This window comes from Arachis hypogaea, chromosome 2 (assembly GCF_003086295.3).
Source record: "Arachis hypogaea cultivar Tifrunner chromosome 2, arahy.Tifrunner.gnm2.J5K5, whole genome shotgun sequence".
NCBI lineage: Eukaryota > Viridiplantae > Streptophyta > Magnoliopsida > Fabales > Fabaceae > Arachis > Arachis hypogaea.
Window position 1 is genome coordinate 23,862,544 of NC_092037.1, and position 19,874 is coordinate 23,882,417.

The window sequence follows — 19,874 nt, forward strand, 5'->3', positions numbered from 1 at the left end:
AATTTCAAATAAAACGAGTTAAATCTACTTAATTCGAAAAAAATGACGGTTAAATGGACTAATCTGCAGGTTAAAGGTCGGTCTGTTTATTTTTTTTACATTTTTTTAAAAGATAATACTTTTAGTCAATATTTTTTTATCCATTATAAAATTTGACCCATCAATTAAAAAATACAGTTTATTTAAGATTTTTAACCTAAAAATAATAATTTTTATCAAAATATTTTTTAACAAATAAAATAAAAAAAATAAAAAATCAATTTATTTAACTCATCAAACTAATCATAAATAGTCCGACCCACAAATAAAATAAATTTAAACGAATCAATCTATTTAATTCACAAACTTAAATGAACTGAACCTAAATAAATCGGACTGACCCATTTGACAATTCTCTTCGACAAGAGAAGTTGGCAAAATATTATCATCAAAATAATATTGCGAGACTCAAAGGTGATATATTGATCTAACTTTCACTTAATTACTTAAATAGCCACATCATTGATTGTTCAGTGCTAAGGTGGAAAAAAATGTACTACGTGTATGTTTTTTTTTATTGGAAACAGTATTATTGATGAAAAGATAAATGTGATCATTTGATTATAGATTTTATGTGTACATTTAACTTATTAAATCACTTGTGTAATTTTGTCTTTGGTACAATTTTTCACGCCTACATTTGTTCATTTTTTCATTATTAAAGGATTACAAAAATTTTAACAATGTAGGATTAAAACGTGCATATTTTGACTTACTCAGATATGCAAATATATGATCTGAACAAACTATTTTATATACACAGTTCCAAAGCTTCCTGAAAATTCTAAAAAGAACTAACTTCAAACGTTGAAACTTGTTTTTCAACTCTTTCTTAGAGCACTATTTACAAGCTTTCTACTCTCTGACAAACTGTAATCACAAAGTGGAACCAGTGAAACGACATGTCTGGGCAATGTGCGAGGAGGATCTGAAATGATGATAAAATAGTATTTTTGGTGAGACTAAATTATTTAATTCACTTATGCGATTTCGATAAAGTCCTATTGTTAGTACTTAGTAATAGTATTTGATCTTTAGGTTAACTACGAAAAACGGTTTTGAATTATTTAAACGCTCACAAAAATGTATTTTTTGATGCGATTTTTTTATAAATATGATTAGAAAAATGAGATATTATTATTCTTAAAATTTGATAAATTTTTTTTAAGTATATATTGTTTTGTAATTTTTTAAAAATATATTAATTGTTAACAAAACAAATTATATATACTTAACGAAAAATCACCAAATTTAAGTATAATAATATCTTATTTTTATAATCATACTTGCAAAAGATTACATCAAAATTCAATCTCTAAGGTATTTTTTAAAAATATATATTTATTGTTGGATATTTTTATCGTGTTTTTAAATTATTTGAAGATATTTTTATCGATAGTGAAGTACGAGTATATTTTTTGTCAGCATTTAAATAATTCGAAGATATTTTTTATGATTAAACCAAAAGATATACTTGTGCAAATGTCTTTTCTAATCAACTAAGAAAATAAATGACATGTATTTAAATACAAGATAAAATAGACTAAAACATAAAATATTATTAATATATTAAAAGTTGGAGGTCCAGATTAATATATTCCATTTTTTTACATAACAAAGCCAGACTAAAACATAACAAAGCTAGACACGTTTTACATCCCCAATTCTAGTTACATATAGTATATTCCTTTTTTTTTTTCTTATTTGCTAATGGTTAACAATGGCATAGTCAAAAACAATATTTTAAGAGTTATTTGAGAGCCATACTATAAGTCTATAATAATGGCATATAATGATTGATAGAGTAGATACATTGAAGTGATAGAAGTGCTTTTGTGGTTATTTAACATAACATTATAGAATTATAGAATTAGTGTTTGGCTTCTTTTCTTTCTTTGCCAAATGTGACAAATAGAATGATATTATTGATGAGGTCAGTGAGATGTTGAAGGGTAGAAAGTTTTGATTAGGGAGACTTGCTTCTTAATTCCATTAACATGTTGATAACGAATAGTTTGTTCTTAGGCTAATCTTCTCTCTAAATTCGATGAAGGTATTGTTGAGATTTTGCAAATTTTAATAGATCGTCTAGTGTTTTTCGGTGTTTAATTTCTTTTATTTTGTTTCAGGATGGAGAAGTAAATTCTCTTTCAACAGAAATGAAACTGTTCAATGTCTATGACAGAGACTTCTTGCTCTTATACTTGTGCATTCCATCTCACCTTGAAGCTATTGATGCAACGGATGAACACTTTTTTGGGCTTGAAGATTTATGGTCAGTATCGCTTTGATAACTTTTCATCATAGTTGTTAATTTTTTACTAAATGCAGGATTTTTTTTTTTTTTTATAACTTCAAAAGTTTTGTCTGTGTTTTGGTTATATATCTTTGCCTATATTGTGATGTTTGAAAATTTTAATATAGATTCTAAAAGTATGAAACTTTGGAGAAGTATAATCATCATGTTAGTATAATGAATTTTGGTTAGTAGGGAATAAATATTTGTGTTTTATTTTAGCCTTAAATTTGCTATTTGTGGAAGAGGAATAAAAAATCTCATTATCTTAGTTCTAATGTTATTTATAATTTGTAATATAGATTACAGAAGTTTAAAAGTTTGAAAACATATAAAAAAAATAATTGGATGCTTTATGGGTTATGTTAATTTACTACATTTTAATATTTTCTTATAGCTAAAGGTTCATTTCTCATTGGCTAAGAAAAAAAGGTTCATTCCTTCTAATATGTTTTAAGTATTGTTTATACTCTTAAGTTATAAAGTGCATGATATACAAGTTACATTATACACGTCTCATTCTTAATGCAAGATTTTTAAAAGTTTTACAATCATGTCTGAAATTAGACATCAAGTGTTGTGATATTTAAATGAATTGTGTTAGCAATTTAGTTTTTTATTGTAGAAAGACAAAATGAAATTGTTAATACCATCTATATATCTACATTTTCTTTCTAATTCAGACATGAATTTAACATAAATGCAGAAAAAGTCAGGATGTTTAACTTGAGTTTATTCTATTTTCTGCAACTATATTTATGGGTGAGGTTGGACTGTAGTCAATCGAATGCGCATAGCCGCATACTTTTATGATATTCTTTTATTAATAAAATTAAAAAGAACTATAATTTTAACATCCTTTTTAATATGACACATGTAGTTTTTTGGTGATCAACTACAATAAATTACGAAAATTTAATTTATTCTCATTTTTTATTTTAAAAATTTGAGATGAAAAATATAATAATAAAAAATATAATCATGAAAAATTAATAAGAATAATGAAAGAAAAAATAAAAAATAATTGTGTCCTTTATTAGTGTTTTCGTGTCCTTTTTGTCAGGATGGACACAAAATACACTAATTCAATATCTGTGGACACATTGTCTCTGTCCATGTCTTCTCTGCCAAATTCGATTATGTATTTCTATATTCCTGTCTCAATGTCCTATTTTTGTAAACAAACACAACTTTATAGACTTATAGTATGGCTCTCAAATAACTCTTAAAATATTGTTTTTGACTATGCCATTGTTAACCATTAGCAAATAAGAAAAAAAAGGAATATACTATATGTAACTAGAATTGGGGATGTAAAACGTGTCTAGCTTTGTTATGTTCCACAAAATATAATCGCAACACCTCCATTCAAATGGACTCAGATTTTTCATGTGCTGAAATTGCAACATAACAATGTTTAGAAGTGGGATTAAGCTACAGAGTAAAAAATAAATGAAGAAAATCTCTATAATTTACCAAACAAATTAAGCAAAATACAAATAAATTCATAGGGAAAATTTAGTAAGACATAATATTGTACATTTCAATGTAGGTGCAACTCAGTAGGCACATACAAAATCAAGCAATCACATGTATGTAAAAGTAAATTTCAAGGTACATGAGAAGAGAGAGCCAATGAAGGACCTATAAAAAATACATATTGCACTGATTGCCGTTGAGAACTTCTTTGAAAGAGTTATCATCAAGAATAAAGCATCAATGTATTCTTCAAAATAAAGCAAGAAATGACATACGAATTTAAGTCCAGATATATAATAAGATTAGTGAATTATCAATCTTTTTATAGTCAAAATGAGATGTCTTACACAATATTCTATACAATTGTACTAAAAATGCGTCGATTCCCAATTAATTTTGTGAATTCGAGAAAAGTCACAAAGTAGTGGCATAACTTTTCAGTGAATCGCTTAGGGGTGTGCATGGGTCGGGTGAAACCGGGTTTGATGTGACACAGACCCGACCCGAAATATGTACCGGACCTATTTTTGAGACCCGAACCCGACCCTAGACCCGATGAAACCTATACTCTTTCGGGCCACAACTATACCGGATGAAAACCGGGCCGTTAACATTATATTACCTTAATACCTTCTTGTAAGTTAGCATCTAAAAATATCCAAATTTTTAACCATTATTTGACATGGTAAAATTCATTTAGAAAAATATAACAAGAACCAACTCTTCTCTAAAATCAAAGCATAACCATAATCAATACTAATATTGACTAATAACACCAAATATTTAAATCAATACAAATAACACAATATTATGCATTAATCTAAAGTCTTATGCATTTTAAATATAAAATATTAACTTATAGTCTTATATATAATGACTAATAACACAAAATATTAAGGTTTACAATACTTAAATTCCACATAATAATAGTCATCATCCATCACTAATAATACAAAATATTTATTGTGTATGGTGACCGGGCCACCGGGCCGATTTCGGGTGACCCGAGTTATGGCCCGGACCCGACCCAAAATAATGATCGGTCTATTTTTGAGACCCTTACCCGGCCCTAGATCCGATAAAATCACACCAAATTAGCCCCTAAAGTGTTCGGGACTGGGCCGGATCTTGGGGCTGGGCCGGGCCATGCTCACCCCTAGAGCCGCTGACTCAAATTTATCAGCAAATAAGATTGATCCAAACAACAATATATCACACTTCACATACTTTTTTATGGTAACTCGATCATTTAGATGTAATCTATCTTTCAAATTTTTATTCCAGATCATCTTGATATAGCTTCCTTTACAATCATTGGTCTTAGGTACAATCCGAAATTGATGTAAGCATTCAGCTTCCATAGTCTCGTGATTAATTATGGTTGTTCCTGTCATAAGAAGACCATCTATTAGAATACCTAGGATTATTAGAGTTATGTCTTCTAACGTAATGATACACTCACCAGTCGAAAAATAAAAAGTATGAGTATTTGGGTGTTATTTTTCTACTAGAATTGTTATCAAAACCAACTGACCTCGAATCATTCCAATTTGAGATACGTGATAAAATTTACTGATCCACAAAAGAGACTCGACAATTGAATTGTATGCATTCAGTAGATTCATGTTGACACACCTCAAAATTCATATACCCTACAAAACATAGATAAATAATAACTCAAATTGTCTCAATTAATTAATCATATACTTAACTAAAAAAACTAGCATGAAATATTTAAAACACTTATTATAACTAGCATGAATATAAAAAAAAAACTAATTTAACCTCTGTATTAAACGAACCTTTATACTAAACTAACTAATATAATTGTTTCGGGACTTACCTAGAACTGGATGGTAATTGGACTTGTTTGTGAGGCCCAAGCGCTAGATGAGGGTGGTCTCCAACTTGGTTTATGTCTGGGAGCCGTTGTTCGAGTTGTGTAAGAATGTGGGGTGGTACCTGCAAAGACACTCCAATGCTTAAGTCAGTAGGGACCTAAACAGGTTTTGAGAATATTGGAACTTAGAGATACCTGAAGGGTGTCAGGATATTTATAATGGTGATCCAATAACCACCGTTGGAGTAGTGCCACCTTTTAAGGTGGATAACCGTCCCTTTATCTTAGAGTAGTTGAGGTATGACTCCTGGAAGTGGGTTGAGAGATTTTAGGGGCAGTTACTTATTTGAATAAGTGTTATCTGCCAGCTAACATTTGATCCCGACTTCATTGGAGTGAAGTCTGTGTTGAATCCGACCTCTTGAGAAGAGATCGAGTACGCGGGGAGGCCAATCTTTGGATTGGGCCTTTTGATTTATTTGGACCTGGATCCCAGTGTTGGGTCAGGGTAAGAACAGTGCCCCTACTTGAGTCCGAGCTTTCATGAGGTCGGGCTCTGTAAAACCCGATTAATTAGCAGCTAATCAACCCATAAATGATAATTTATTCTAGAAAGCTTAAAATGTGATTTTTATGGCTAAATGTGATAGAGGAAATTGAGACGAGAATTTCGGTACCAATTTTATAGAAATCGGACCAAGATTGGACCGAACGGGTCAAACCGGGCCAATTGGACCCAAAGTAGGCCCTTGGCCCAACATAACTTAACCAAAACCCTAGTTTTCAGCACTCTCTCTCCTCATTTGTTACACACACAAGCTGAAATTAGAGGGAAAGGGAGGAAGAACACTCTCTCAAGTTCTCTCCCTTGGTTGATCTTCAAACCATCATAACTTTTGATCTAGAGCTCCGATTGCCGCTCCGTTTGCGGCCACGCGTTCACCACGGAGAGCTCTACAAAACCTATACAATCAATCTTGAGGTAAGCCACGTGTTTCTGTTCGAAATCCAAGCCCTTATTTTCGAGTTTCATGGGTGAAATACTGAGATTTTGGGTTCTTTGATGTTATAGGACCCAACTCTCTTGAAGGAGAAGGTTAATCTTGTCTCCTTGGACCTTGGGTGTGGTAAGATTCTCAACTCTAGTGTATTTTGTTGTTTTATGATGTTTGGGTTTTGAGATGTTGTGTATGGGTATGATGATTGTGGCTTAGGTTGTGTATATGTAAATATTGGAGCTTGATTGGTGATTTTGAAAAGCTTGGAAAGGGTTTGGTGGTGAAAAATCTGTTCTTGAAGGTGTTGAGGCCTTGAGAGCTTGTGGATAAGTGGTTTGGAAGTGCTCCGGTGGAGCTTGGGAAAATCGGCTAAGGTATGGTTTCGGTTTCCCGTATCTAATATGTAATGTGGTAGGAAATACTTAGGCTAAAGGCCCTAAGATAGGCATTGAATGGTTGATGTTGTTGAATGATTGAGATATATGATGTGGTCATATATGTGATGATGATTAATGATGCCTTGATGGTATGATGTATGAGAAATATGCATGTTGTGATATATGCTTGATGATTGGTTATGGTTGAATTGTGGGTTGAACCATGTTGATGGTGAGTATGATATTGATTGTGTACAATGATGATTTATTGGAATTGGTGTTGTTGAGAATTGGCATGAGTAAGAGTATATGATATGTCAAAATATTTGAGTTTGAGCCACTTGGGTGAAGTGGGTTAGAATGATGAGATAGTGATTTTGTATATTGTGGTAAAATCTCAATGTGTGAGTTGAGGAGGCTTAATATTGAAATTGATGTATTTTGATTGATTTCAAAGGAAAGGGATGAAAATGGCATGTTTTGATTGATTTTGAAAAGAGTTGGAAATGGCTTGTTTGCAAATGGCACCTTGTGGTTTTTATGAAAAACATGGTTTTTGGGCATACTTTGGTGGGACATAACTTGGACTACGGATCTCTGTTTTGTGCCAAATCTATTTAGAAATGAAATTGGATCCGGGATGTCCATGCCGTTCGAAGAACGGGTGAAAAACGATTTAAAATGAGAAAGTTATGTCCGTTGGAAGATTGGGGTTTAAATTGGTGAATTCTGCAGCTTTTAACTTAGAAAATTTTTAGCAGAATGACCCCTTGCGCGTGGGCGCACTTAGCGCGTGCGCGCCGTTATTCCCGAAAATGCCATCCACGCATGCGCGTGATGTGCGCGGGCGCGCCGATGGTGCTGCACCCAATGCCCAGCCATTTTCCAGAGAGTTATGCCAGAACTGTGCTAGTATTGTGCCTGGGGCACGAGAACACCCACGCGTACGCGTCGATTGGCAAATTTTTAATCCACGCGTTAGCGTGCATGACGCTTGCACGTCGATGAAGTTTTTGGGGCCATCCACGCGTGCGCGTGGAGTACGCGTACGCGCGTGGCCCTGTTTTCATCTCAAAGTTGATTTTTGAGTTTTAAAAGCCAAATTTCATACTTCTAAGCCTCCGATCTCACCACTTATATCTTAAATCATTATGATATGCCTAGCTATGAGAGAAGGAGCTAGTGGATGTGGTAACTTGCGAGTTAAGCAAGGGAAAATGAATAATCAATGAGGATCATTGATGATTATGTGAGGTATGGAGGATGGTGGTGGAAGTGCTTGTTATGCCATTGGCCGAAGGGCCGTAATTGTTTATGAATTGGCTGGTTATGGGTTTAACCATGAGCCGGAATGGCTGTGTATGATACGAATATTGGCTGGTTCTGGACTGAACTGTGAGCCGGATGGCTGATATGGATGTTGATCCATGGATGAGAATTCATGCATGTTTATGCTGAATTATTGATAATTGTGATTTGCACTTCCACTATCTGAGATACGAGTTTCCCTGGGTAGTAGCAGTGGCTAGCCACCACGTGCTCCAGGTTGAGACTTGGTACTCTGTTGACCCTATGTCATAAGTGTGGCCGGGCACTGTGAAAGACCCGGATGAGCTCGCCCCCGTAAATATTCACCAGTGAAGGTGATGGATATAGATCATGATTATGATCAAGTTTATGACGAGTATAACTCGAGTTGGGGATGCGTGACAGAGGGACAGTCCAATGGTTAGCTACCAGGACTTGTCGGGTTGGCTCTATAACCGACAGATGATATCATCAGCCACTAGGGACAGACATTCATCATATGCATACTATATGAATTGTTTGAGATTGCCTATTTGACTGCATATTACTTGCTAATTGTCTAACTGCCTTAATTGTTCCTATTTGAATATTTCTTGTCTGATATAACTGTGTTTGCTACATTCTACTCCTGCTGGTGGTTGGGAGGTTTGAAGGAATTGGAAAGGGAAGTATTAGTTAGACTGAAGTATCTTTAGTCAGACGCCCTTTATGGTTTAGCTTGTTTATAAGCTTTGATATTATCTGGAGGAAGTTCTAGGATTGCCTTCGGCTTTCCTCCATTATTATGTATTATATATGTGGAAGCTGTTACCATGCTGGGGACCTCTGGTTCTCACCCATGCGGATTTTGTGGTTTTCAGATGCAGGACATAGGTTTCCCGCTGACGCACGCTGGAGACTTCTAGATTTGCGAAGATTCCTTGTTCTTGGGGTTTATGTTTTGGTTTATATGTTTTGCTTAGATACTTTTATCTCCATTAAATAATACAAACTGTGATGACTCCCCTTATGGGAGATTTTGGAGAATAGGTTTTATGTATTTGTGTCCCTTTGGGTTTCCTTTGGGGTTTTCCTTATTTTATCATATGTATATATTGCTATGCTCAGACCGGTTATCTTCGCAGCTAGATCTTGGGTCTTAATATTCCTGTTTTTGACACTCCTTTGTATATATATAATCACGCGTTGGTTATCCTTGTTCGTTACATTATCGATCGGAGTGTTGCGCTTTGAGTTGCGATTTTTGTTTACCCCTTTTTCTACAAAGGCTCCTTGTTATAATCAATTATTCATACTACTATACCTGCTAAATTTTTTTAATTTTTGCGGTCGTAATACCTTGCCATCTTTGAATTATGACTTAAGCATAAGACTCTGTATGGTAGGGTGTTACAGGCTCAAGCATTCGTGGTTCTAATTTCCTTTGTCGGTACGCCACCTTCATGAGGTCGAGTGCACGGCGTGTTTCAAAATTTTGAAACAGTGCATTTCTTCGGCATACGTTACGCGGCAGTTTTCTTGGCTTTAGTGCACAGCATCTAAAGAGGGTGCAAAATGTCTCTTTTTGTCCATTGTTTCTTATAAATACTCCACTTTTTCTCTCTTTATTAGACTTGTTTCTGGCCAAGTCTTTTTTCTAAGACTGATTGGTACAACTCATTCTTTCTGAGTTATTTAAGGTTTGTAGGCTCTGCATGACTGGTTTTAGCACATCGTGCTTAACCAGAAAATATTTCTTATCCTAATTTCGTACAACTCGTTCAGTTCGAGTTGTTTTGAGGATGCATGACTTTTTTTAATACAAATCGCTTGGTTTGAGACTTGTAATTATTTTTTAGTATAACATCGTCTAACTCGTTTGATACGAGTAGTTTTAAGGTTTTACGATTTGCTTTATTTCAAATCGTTTAATTAAAATGTGGCTATTTCTTAATCTGATTACATACAACTCGTTTAAATTCGAGCTATCTTTAGGACTCCACAACTTGTTTTAAGTACAACTTGTTTTACTTTGAGTCCTTTTAAAATATCAGATTATCTTTGTAGCCATCGGATTTCGTTGTTTTATCCATTGTGCCCCCTGCTCGAAGTCGAGCTTTATAAAGTCAAACTCGAGTAATAAAGCAGATTGGATTATCGAATGAAGCCTTTCAATGATTTGTTCAACTCGTTCATTCTGAGTTTTTTATAGATGACTTGTTATTTATAGTTGTTTTTATTTTGTTTTAGTGATTTTTATATGAATCACTTTTTAATGCTTTGCTTTTAATGATTTATTTTTATACAAATCACTTTTAAAGCTTTGCTTTCAGGTTGATACGACTTGACACAAGTTCGTTGAAAATATGGTTGACTTCTGGTCTTTTAACAAAGGACTTCAATAACTTTCATATTACTTGATATTGGTCCCTTTAGGTGGGTTTTACCAACTTTCTTTGCTTGCTGCATTGCTAAAATTATTTTAAAGGAGTTTGAGCCTTTGTTTGAACCTTTTTCTCAAGATTTTACTGTGTTTTATCCTTCGTCTTTAGGTTTTTGTTAGGCTTGCCTTTATAACCTAGGTCAATTTATCTGTTGTTGAGCCGTGAGGTTTTGGCATGAGCCTTTACTGGGAACCTTAGACTTTTAGGATTTAGAGGAGGGATTTTTCATTACTTAGTTCAGACGATCAATTTCACTTATCATTGAATCGTTTTCTTAACTTAGGTTATTTTTGTGATACATTTTGCTCTGCTCGGGGGCTTTTCCGACTTACTAGTCATTTGCCATCTTATTGTCGAGTTCTTATGATCATCTTTTATAACCTCTTTACACCGACTTGTACCTCGTCGCTTTATCTTGCCAACCTTGTAGGTTGGGCAACATATTTTTGCGGTTTTTCGAACTTAAGTCAGTGCGTATCATAGAAATACTAATGGAAATTCCTCTTCAAATTGCAAGCTTGTCACGGCCTTGGGAGCTCAACTCCATTCAAGTTGGACATTTTGTAGTAACCCCTTTCTTAAGACTTCTAGGGTCCTATCCAGTTTACTGTCAGCTTTTCTTTGCCCAACCTCTGTAGCTTGATATTATTTCCTATCAAGATGAGGTCTTTTGCGGTGAATCTCGTAGCCATCCTTTGTCTCAAAAGCTCTTTTCTTATCCGAGTTTGCTCTCGAATTTCTAGAAGGAGGTCAAGTTTTTCTTTTAAATTTTGAATGTTAACCAACTTTCTTATAGAATTTCTCAAAGCCTCTTTTCTTATCTGAGTTTGCTTTCAGGTTTTTGGAAGGAGGTCGAGTTCTTCTTTCGTACTCTAATATCATTGTAGAATGTTGTCTTTGATTTTTAATAATTTTGGACTTGGCTCTCATAATAAGCCATTGCCCCTACTCGAGGTCGAGTTTCATGAAGTTGGACTCAAGCATCCAGTCATGCCATTCTTGAATCTTACTATTTGTTGCTATGTGATTTTTACAAGTTATTTTTGACTCTCTTTATGAGAGGTTGGATAACTTATTTTATACTTGTGTCAATCTAGTAAGGTCGAATACTTGTCTATTGGCTTGAGGAGGCATTCTTACAAATCACCATCCTTTTTCCATTTGTTTTAAACAAATTGTTGTGAGGTCGGGTTTACATTCTCTTCGTGTTGATGTTTGATTATCATCACGCTGTCCTCAAGTTAATTTTGCAATTCGTTTTAGGTTTGCCCCTTGCCAGCTTGTTTTAGTACAAGTGGCTTAATGAGATCAGACCACGATTTGTATCCATAACTTCTTACACCACTTTAGATCTTGTCACTTCAAAAAAAGTGTGCATTAGGAAGTAAGGTGCACTTTCTAGCTATAGTATCTCTTTTGTTGTAGACATGGCACAATCTAGGTAGATTGTTTTCGAGTAAGTCGGATATGTTGTAGTAGTTTTTTTCCAAGTCTTAAGTGATTTTGTTGGGATCTTTACATTTTGGCTTTTCTTCATCCGATTTTGGTCTGATGTCATTTTGGATCAAGACGAGGTCGCCAGTTAAAAAATTTCTTCGTATGACCTTCTCATGGCCCTTTATGCTTGGGAACTGGTTCTTGAAGTCATACCTCGAGAAAGAGGTCAAACCCTTTTTTTTTTTGTAAACTCTAAGCTTATCCGACCATGTTTGTAAAGTCTGATCTTCAAAAGAGGTCGGAATTTTATTTGTAGACTTGAATCCTCAGAAGAGGTCAGATTATCTTCATAAACTTGGATCCTTAGAAAAGGTCGGATTTTTCTTTTTAAGCTTGGAAAGAAGTCGGATTTTCTTTCTAAGCTTGGAGGTTTTCGACCTCATTGTAGACTCTGATCTTTAAAAGAAGTCGGGATTTATTTCTAGTAATTTTTGAGGTTTTCGACCTTATTGTAGAGTTGATCATGAAAGAAGTCGGATTTCCCCTTGTCGGCTCTAAAGAGGTCGGATTCTTCTTTGTGAGCAATGAGGTTTTAGACCTCATTGTAGAGTCTAACATTTAAAAGAGGTCGAACTTTCTTCGTGGGATCTAAACGAAGTCGGATTTTTCTTTATCAGTATGGAGGTTATTGACCTCATTGTAGAGTCTGACCTTTAAAAGAGGTCAGACTTTCTCTGTGAGCTCTAAAAGAAGTCAGATTTTTCTCTGTGAGCCCTAAAAGAAGTTGGATTTTTCTCTGTGAGCCCTAAAAGAAGTCGGATTTTTTTTCTCTGTGAGCTCTAAAAGAAGTCGGATTTTTCTCTGTGAACTCTAAAAGAGGTCATAATTTCTATAGTATTTTTTGATCTGGAGACTTCTTTGAAATTGCTGAGATGGCTATGTGGATCGGTAGGTCCATCATAGGGATCTACGTTAGGATGTTGAAATTTTCTTGGAAGTAATTATACCACAAGAAAGACTTACATTTATGTTGTCTCCATTTTCACTGTACTTGGTTGTGCGATTGTATTTTTTGTGCCAGCAAATTCGTCGAAGTCCTTTTACAGGACTTTTTTTGTAGATTCTGCCATTAAGTCTTTAATGACTAGTTGCTTCTTCTGCTAGAGTAGTAGAACTTTTGTTTATTCTCTCTCTTCTTTTTTTGTTTTATTTTTTTTTCACGTAACTTCTTTTGCCAATTGAATTTTCTGAATTGAAAATTATTTTATTCAATTGGCTTTTGAGTTCGTCTTGGTTGGCTTTCTATAATGGCCTTGGGACGGTGTTTTCTTCTCTTTTGTTTTGGTTGTGGTGTACTTTCTCTCTAAATGCCATCCATCTTGATTGGTGTGCAAACAACATCAAATTCTACAATGCTTTGTTGTGATTGATATGTGAATCCAACGAAGAAAAAACTGGATTCATCAATCCATTGTCAGATTGGGTTGCATTCAAATTGGCTGATGCTGCATTTTTTGGCATAAATTGAGAAAAAAGGTTTCATTATTTTTATCAACAATGTTTTTCATTCCTTCTTCAATTACTGACCAATATGAGACATTTTATTTATTGATAAAACTTGTGTATTTGGAACATGTAACTGCTCTATTACCATGAGTGGGTATCATAATTTTTTCCGAGATTGTAAGTCGGCGTTGTCCATCCTATTCCATGAAGAGGTTGGGATCAGTCACGTTCCCTTTTTTCGCTTTTTGTTTTTTATTTTTGTTGTTGAATTTGTGGCTTCCCATCCACCATGGTTGGTGTCTACGAGTGCATTATCCTCGTCTCTGCCATTTGGTATATTTAATCCAATTTAATTATAGAAGTAGAATTATCATCCCTATTTGATACCTCTGCCCATTAGGAGAAGTTTTTACGGGATTTTTGGTATCCATAGAAACTGTATTCCAGCTTCTTTTTAACATGCTTGCATCTTATTCATGTCGAGTGGTTGTCTGACCATCTTGTTGATCACCCGCCATTATCAAGGGTTGAGCTCTAGGTCCCCGGCAACGACGCCAATGTTCCGGGGCTTACCTAGAACCGAATGGTAGTTGGGCTTATTTGTGAGGCCCAAGCGCTAGAGGAGGGTGGTCTCTGACTTGGTTTACGTCTGGGAGCCGCTGTCCGAGTTGTGTATGTGAAATAATGGGGGTGGTACCCGCAAAGACACTCTGATGCTTAAGTCAGTAGGGGCCTAAGCAAGTTTTAAAAATATTGAAACTTAGAGATACTTGAAGGGTGTCAGGATATTTATAGTGATGATCCAATAACCACTGTTGGAGTAGTGCCACCTTTTATGGTGGATAACCATCCCTTTATTTTAGGGTAGTTGAGGTATGGCTCCTAGAAGTGAGTTGAGAGATTTTAGGGGCAGTTACTTATTTGAATAAGTGCTATCTGCCAGCTAACCTTCGATCCCGACTTCCTTGGAGTGAAGTCTGTGTTAAATCCGACCTCTTGAGAAGAGATCGGGTACGCAGGGAGGCCAATCTTTAGATTGGGCCTTTTGGTTTATTTGGACCTGGACCCAGTATTGGGTCAGGGTAAAAACAATAATTAATAAAATTCTTCATAAATTAATTTAACTTAATTATCATTATAACTAATTTTGTTACACATACATACACCAAAATAAAATAATTTATTATATTTTAACATAAAACTAACTTAATTATTAACATGATGGCAATAATTAGTTCTAATATCTAACAAATAACAGTAAAATAACTACAAAAATATAACTATTAATTTTCATTAGGATTTTAATTTTATTATTAATCTTAACATTATCAAAAAGTTAAAATTCAAAATGATATCTATTTCATACATTATATTTAATAAATTAAACTAACAATTCTCACTACAACAAATTGAACATATAGCTACACTTATTTTACGACACTTAAAATAAGCGTCTTTATTTAGTAATAATGTGACACTTTTGCATCAAATTTTTTACGGTCACTAGTCACTATAACGGGTCTATATCTCTCACTTTCTCATTTACTTTCTATTTCTTCCACCCTATTCACGCTCGTACTCGGTTGATATGAGAAAGCATCACCGCAGCGTAGCCTTCGTCATCACACTGCAGTTTGTGTTTGCTGTTCACCGTTCGCCATTCGCTGTCGCCGTTCGCCGTCCGCCGTTCACCGTTCGCTGTTCACCATTCACTGTTCACCGTCCGCCTCATCGTCTTTCTCTTCCCTTCTTTTACGAGTATGAACCCTAATCTATTCTGTTCAGAAAAAAGAAGCTGCACCCTATCCACCAAGCCATTTCTTCAAACTTCTCTTCTAGGTAAGGTCGAGCAACTTCATCTCCTTCCCTTTATCCTCCAATTCAAAATTTCTCAAAATTTATGAACCTTTCCCTAGCTCTATTCGTACAGATTATTCGAATTTTGTTAGCACAGACACCACCACAAGCAAAGAAGAGTGAGTGTTCTTCCCTTTCTAGTGTTTGAATTGGCCGAATGGCCTTGAGGATGTGACCGAAATTCTGGTTTCTTGTAATTGCTAGGGTTCAGATTCAGGGGAGAAACAAGAGCAAAATTCTGTGTTTTTGATCAACAATAAAAGGTAAGGGATTAGGATAGCTAGATATTCATGATGGTAACTGTGTTTGAAAGTGATGATTGATGTTTGATTATGTGAATGGATGATGATGAGTGCATGATTGAAATTCTATTTTTAGATGTAGCAGAAATTGGATGAACTATTATGTACATGCACTTGTGTATTGTTGAATTGATGAATCTGAGATCTTAGGGTTGTGCTAATAGTTGTATCAACGTTGGTTAACTAAAATTTTTTTAGATGTATTGTTGAATTGATGAATCTATTTTTTTTCTTTCTTTTGTTTTTAATGTTTGTTGTCTTCATTTTTAGCTGGAGGAGGAAAGAGGGGGTTGAGAAGAAGTGAAAATTCCTGAGAGAAAGGGGCAGTTGAATATTTTCGACTTAAATTTAATTTTTGAAATTCTTCCTTGCTTTGTGTTCATTTTTAAAATAAGTGGCACTGCCTTGTTTAATGGCATTGTAAGTTCTTGATACTTTCATTTATTATGATCAAATTAAATCTAATTAAAATTTAATCTGTTTAGTCTTCTTTTCCTTTTGAGCCTAGTGCCTTCCACTATAATAAATAAATAAAATTTGATCTGTTTAGAACAATTGCAATATGATATAGAATTATTACTGAGTTTATGATTATGGTGTGCAGGAGAAGTTCTGCAACTATGGTTGTGTGAAACGGTTTTTGAAAGCCAAGGGTGATAATGTGAAAAAGGCAGCAAAGCAACTCAGGGCATGCCTTTCATGGAGAGACACCATTGTCACTGGTATCGTATATGCATTTTCCGTTACTTTTGAAATCATCCACTTGTCTTTTTGTTAGTTTTTGAATCTTGCTTTACTTTTTTCTTTTTTTGTTTTGAATTATGCGTCAAAGAAAAAAGAAAAAGAACACGCATCCTACTCCCTAGAAAAAAATACCAAAATACCAAATCTCTTTGTCATTTTCTTTTCAATTTTTTATCCGTTTTATTGAAATAATAATAATAATAATTTTTGAAAAATAGAATATTTGATAGCTGATGATTTCTCAGCTGAACTAGCTGATGGACTGACCTATGTAGTTGGTCATGACGAAGAATCTAGACCTGTTTTAGTAATCTCACTACTTCATTTATCAGCTAAAATAGAAAGATTATATATATACCCTCAAGTGTTCTGTTTTCTATAGCAGAAGTAGCAGCCATATGGATAGATAGATAATAAAATGACAAATTAGAGAGGGGACGAAATCATGGAGGAGCTTATAGATGTTTTATTCTTAGAATAAGCTTTAGCAATATGATGATAATAATAATGAGTTCTGATTTTGGGGGATATATATAATAATAATTAATTAAATATAAAATATTATTATATTGCTGTTGATTATGATATTGATGATGAATGGAAGAACATAACGTGTGGGCCTTTAATTGAGTTCTCACCGCTTCACTGATTTTTAGAAGATGTGATCTGATAGTTATTGGCTTATTGCTGTTCCTTCCAAACAAGATATTATAATCATAAAAAATCTTACTTGTATGCCACGTTCTTGGTGCAGAACTCAAATTTAATATAACTAAAACTATGTTCCCTCTTTCAATTTTATCCAAAGCTTCAAACTTTGACCTTAATTAATATTAGTATATTTTGGATTTTGGACTTAGCTTAAAAAAAATCTTTCTTTAAACAGAAGAACCCAAGCAGCGAAACAGCAATAAGCATATGCAAGTGCTGAGATGCTTTTTTTGTGTTAACAACCAGAAATAGTTTGTGGAGACTTTGGTTGCAAGAAGCTTTTAATGTACCTGGTAACTTCAAAACTTGGTCAATTGGAGTCTTGCCACACTCCCTGAAAGTATTTCCTTGAAAGCACTCTTAAAATAAATAAAAATGATAACAACAAATCAAAGAAATCAGAAATGATAACGAAGTCATAAAACATGTCAAGAAATTTTATAAATCTAATATTTACCTTGATCCCTGTAATTAGTTGGGTGGAACCTTGCTAGCATGAACATATTTCTTCTAATATTAAGAAGTATTAATTAATTATTCTAAAAGAAATTTGTCATAGTAAGAATAAATGATTAACAATAATTGTGAGTGGCTATTTCTCTGGGTCATTAATCATAGTTTTACAGGTAGCTTTTTACTTGCAACAATATTGTTATAGTTAGAAGAATGAAATACATAGAGATAAGCTTGCCTTTGCCATTACAAGATATTAGAACAAATCATCTTTAACTTAGTTATCTTTACAACCCCTTATTATCTTCTCCCCTTTGCCACTGGGATTGGACAGTCTTATATTCAATTATGTATATGTAGATCTGTGCGGTTTTATATCACAGTGATGCCACGAAAGATAGAAAACTTTTACGGCTGAAGCAGCAGTTCTTTCTCTGCAGTGCTTCACTCTAAGTAAGTTAAAAAATTCTCCTTTTCCTTTTTCAATTTTTCTTTAATATATTTGTGCTTCCTTCTAGTAAAAAGTTAGGATTAAACCCTTTGATGGTGTCACTGTCAGTGGGAGCCACAGGATCATATATTCACATTTTCTTAATTTAAAGCCTCGGATCATTTTTGTCGAGTCTAAGAGATATATCATTTGATTTCCAATTCACAATCCCCCTGATTTGATGGATGCAAGAAACAAAAATGTCCTAGTTTCTATTGTGGTTTTTTTTATGCCTTAGCTAACTACCATATTTGTATTTTAAGAATGTATTTCTGGTTTATTTACCTTGTTCATTTGACATGTCAGTCTTACTATTTCCATTCCCATTTTGGACCTATTACAGGACATAATTGCCCGTTTTAAGGAGCGATGATAACTTCCACAGGGTTCAACCTTGAGAGTGAGCTTTCCAACATGCGCATATTGGATAATAATCCCCAGAAGCCAGTAGTTCAGATGGCTAATTTGTGTGCGGTTTCTTCACATGCAGTAACTGGTTTACTCATTTGAAGAAAAAGTCTCATAATTTTTAATATATCCTTGTCTTTGGTCTTTTCATTGATACCCTATCCTTTCATTTACATTCTACAGGACTCTCCAGTTTTTATTTTCTATGACATTTTTTTCATACTTGTGCATTTTATTTCATTTGAAATCTGTTTGCTACTTGGTGCCCGAATGTTGTTAGATGAATGGTGATACCCAGTTGACTCCTTTAGACTACTATTTATTAACAATGATCTATAAATAAAGTTGGCCAGAAAAAGAACCTGGCCACAATATTTTCCTTCTAGTTGCAGATACTCAAGCAAGAAGTCTGATTGGGATGCAGGGCTCCACCATAAAATCCATTCAAGATGGCTCTGGTTGCATTATAAGTGTTCTTGGATCAGGTTTGTTCCCAGCTATATATTTTCGATTATATTAGGATACCTTGCTAGGTTTGTTTCCATCTATTTTCTATTATATTAGGATACCTTGCTTATATTTGGAAACCAGCACACTTGACTTTATCAGAATTATTTATCAAGTGGTCTTTTAGTTTATTTTATATATTCTCCCAATTTACATTCAGTCCCCCCCCCTTTTTCCCCCTTTCCCTGCTGCATTAGTGATCAGACTGCTGTGATCCATCAGGCTCCACTATCTACTTATGGTAGGGATCCTTCTGCTGGAATTCATCCACCAAGTGCACAACCACAATAATCTGCCGCAACTAAGGTGTCTTCTTTTGCCTAACTTGAGAATTTTTGTGGAGAGTGATATTCATTTGATGACGCATCGTATCTTGATTTTATGTAATTTTGTTCCTGCTGCATTGGTTAACAACACATGCAAATTCCTCTATCATATGCAAATGTTGTTATTGGAGCATCAGGTGCAAATATCAGTTACATTCGTCGTGCTAGTGAAGCAAGTGTTACGGTTCAGGAGACAAGGGGCGTGCCAAGGGAGATGACTGTTGAAATAAGTGGGACTACATCAGAGATACAGGCAGCTCAACATTGTTATTATTTTTGTAAAACTTATGGGATTGAATTTGGATTTGTTGAAATACAATATCATTTTTGGAGAATTCAAACTTTTGATAATAGAAATCTTTTATGTTGGAGA

The 19,874-nt window shown here is 34.3% G+C and overlaps 1 long non-coding RNA gene across 3 annotated transcripts; it reads left to right on the forward strand.

The window, feature by feature from the left end:
* The first annotated feature begins 15,190 nt into the window (after positions 1-15,190).
* Positions 15,191-19,874, forward strand: LOC112741704 (uncharacterized). 3 transcript variants are annotated; one of them, XR_011871915.1, is made up of 9 exons: positions 15,191-15,542; positions 15,634-15,679; positions 15,765-15,823; positions 16,467-16,584; positions 17,493-17,610; positions 18,131-18,223; positions 18,604-19,153; positions 19,398-19,481; positions 19,639-19,874. It is a non-coding gene; the product is annotated as an uncharacterized lncRNA (long non-coding RNA). The 3 variants fall into 3 exon arrangements; XR_003171577.3 differs by lacking the exon at positions 17,493-17,610 and having other exon boundaries at positions 19,373-19,481; XR_003171574.3 differs by lacking the exon at positions 17,493-17,610.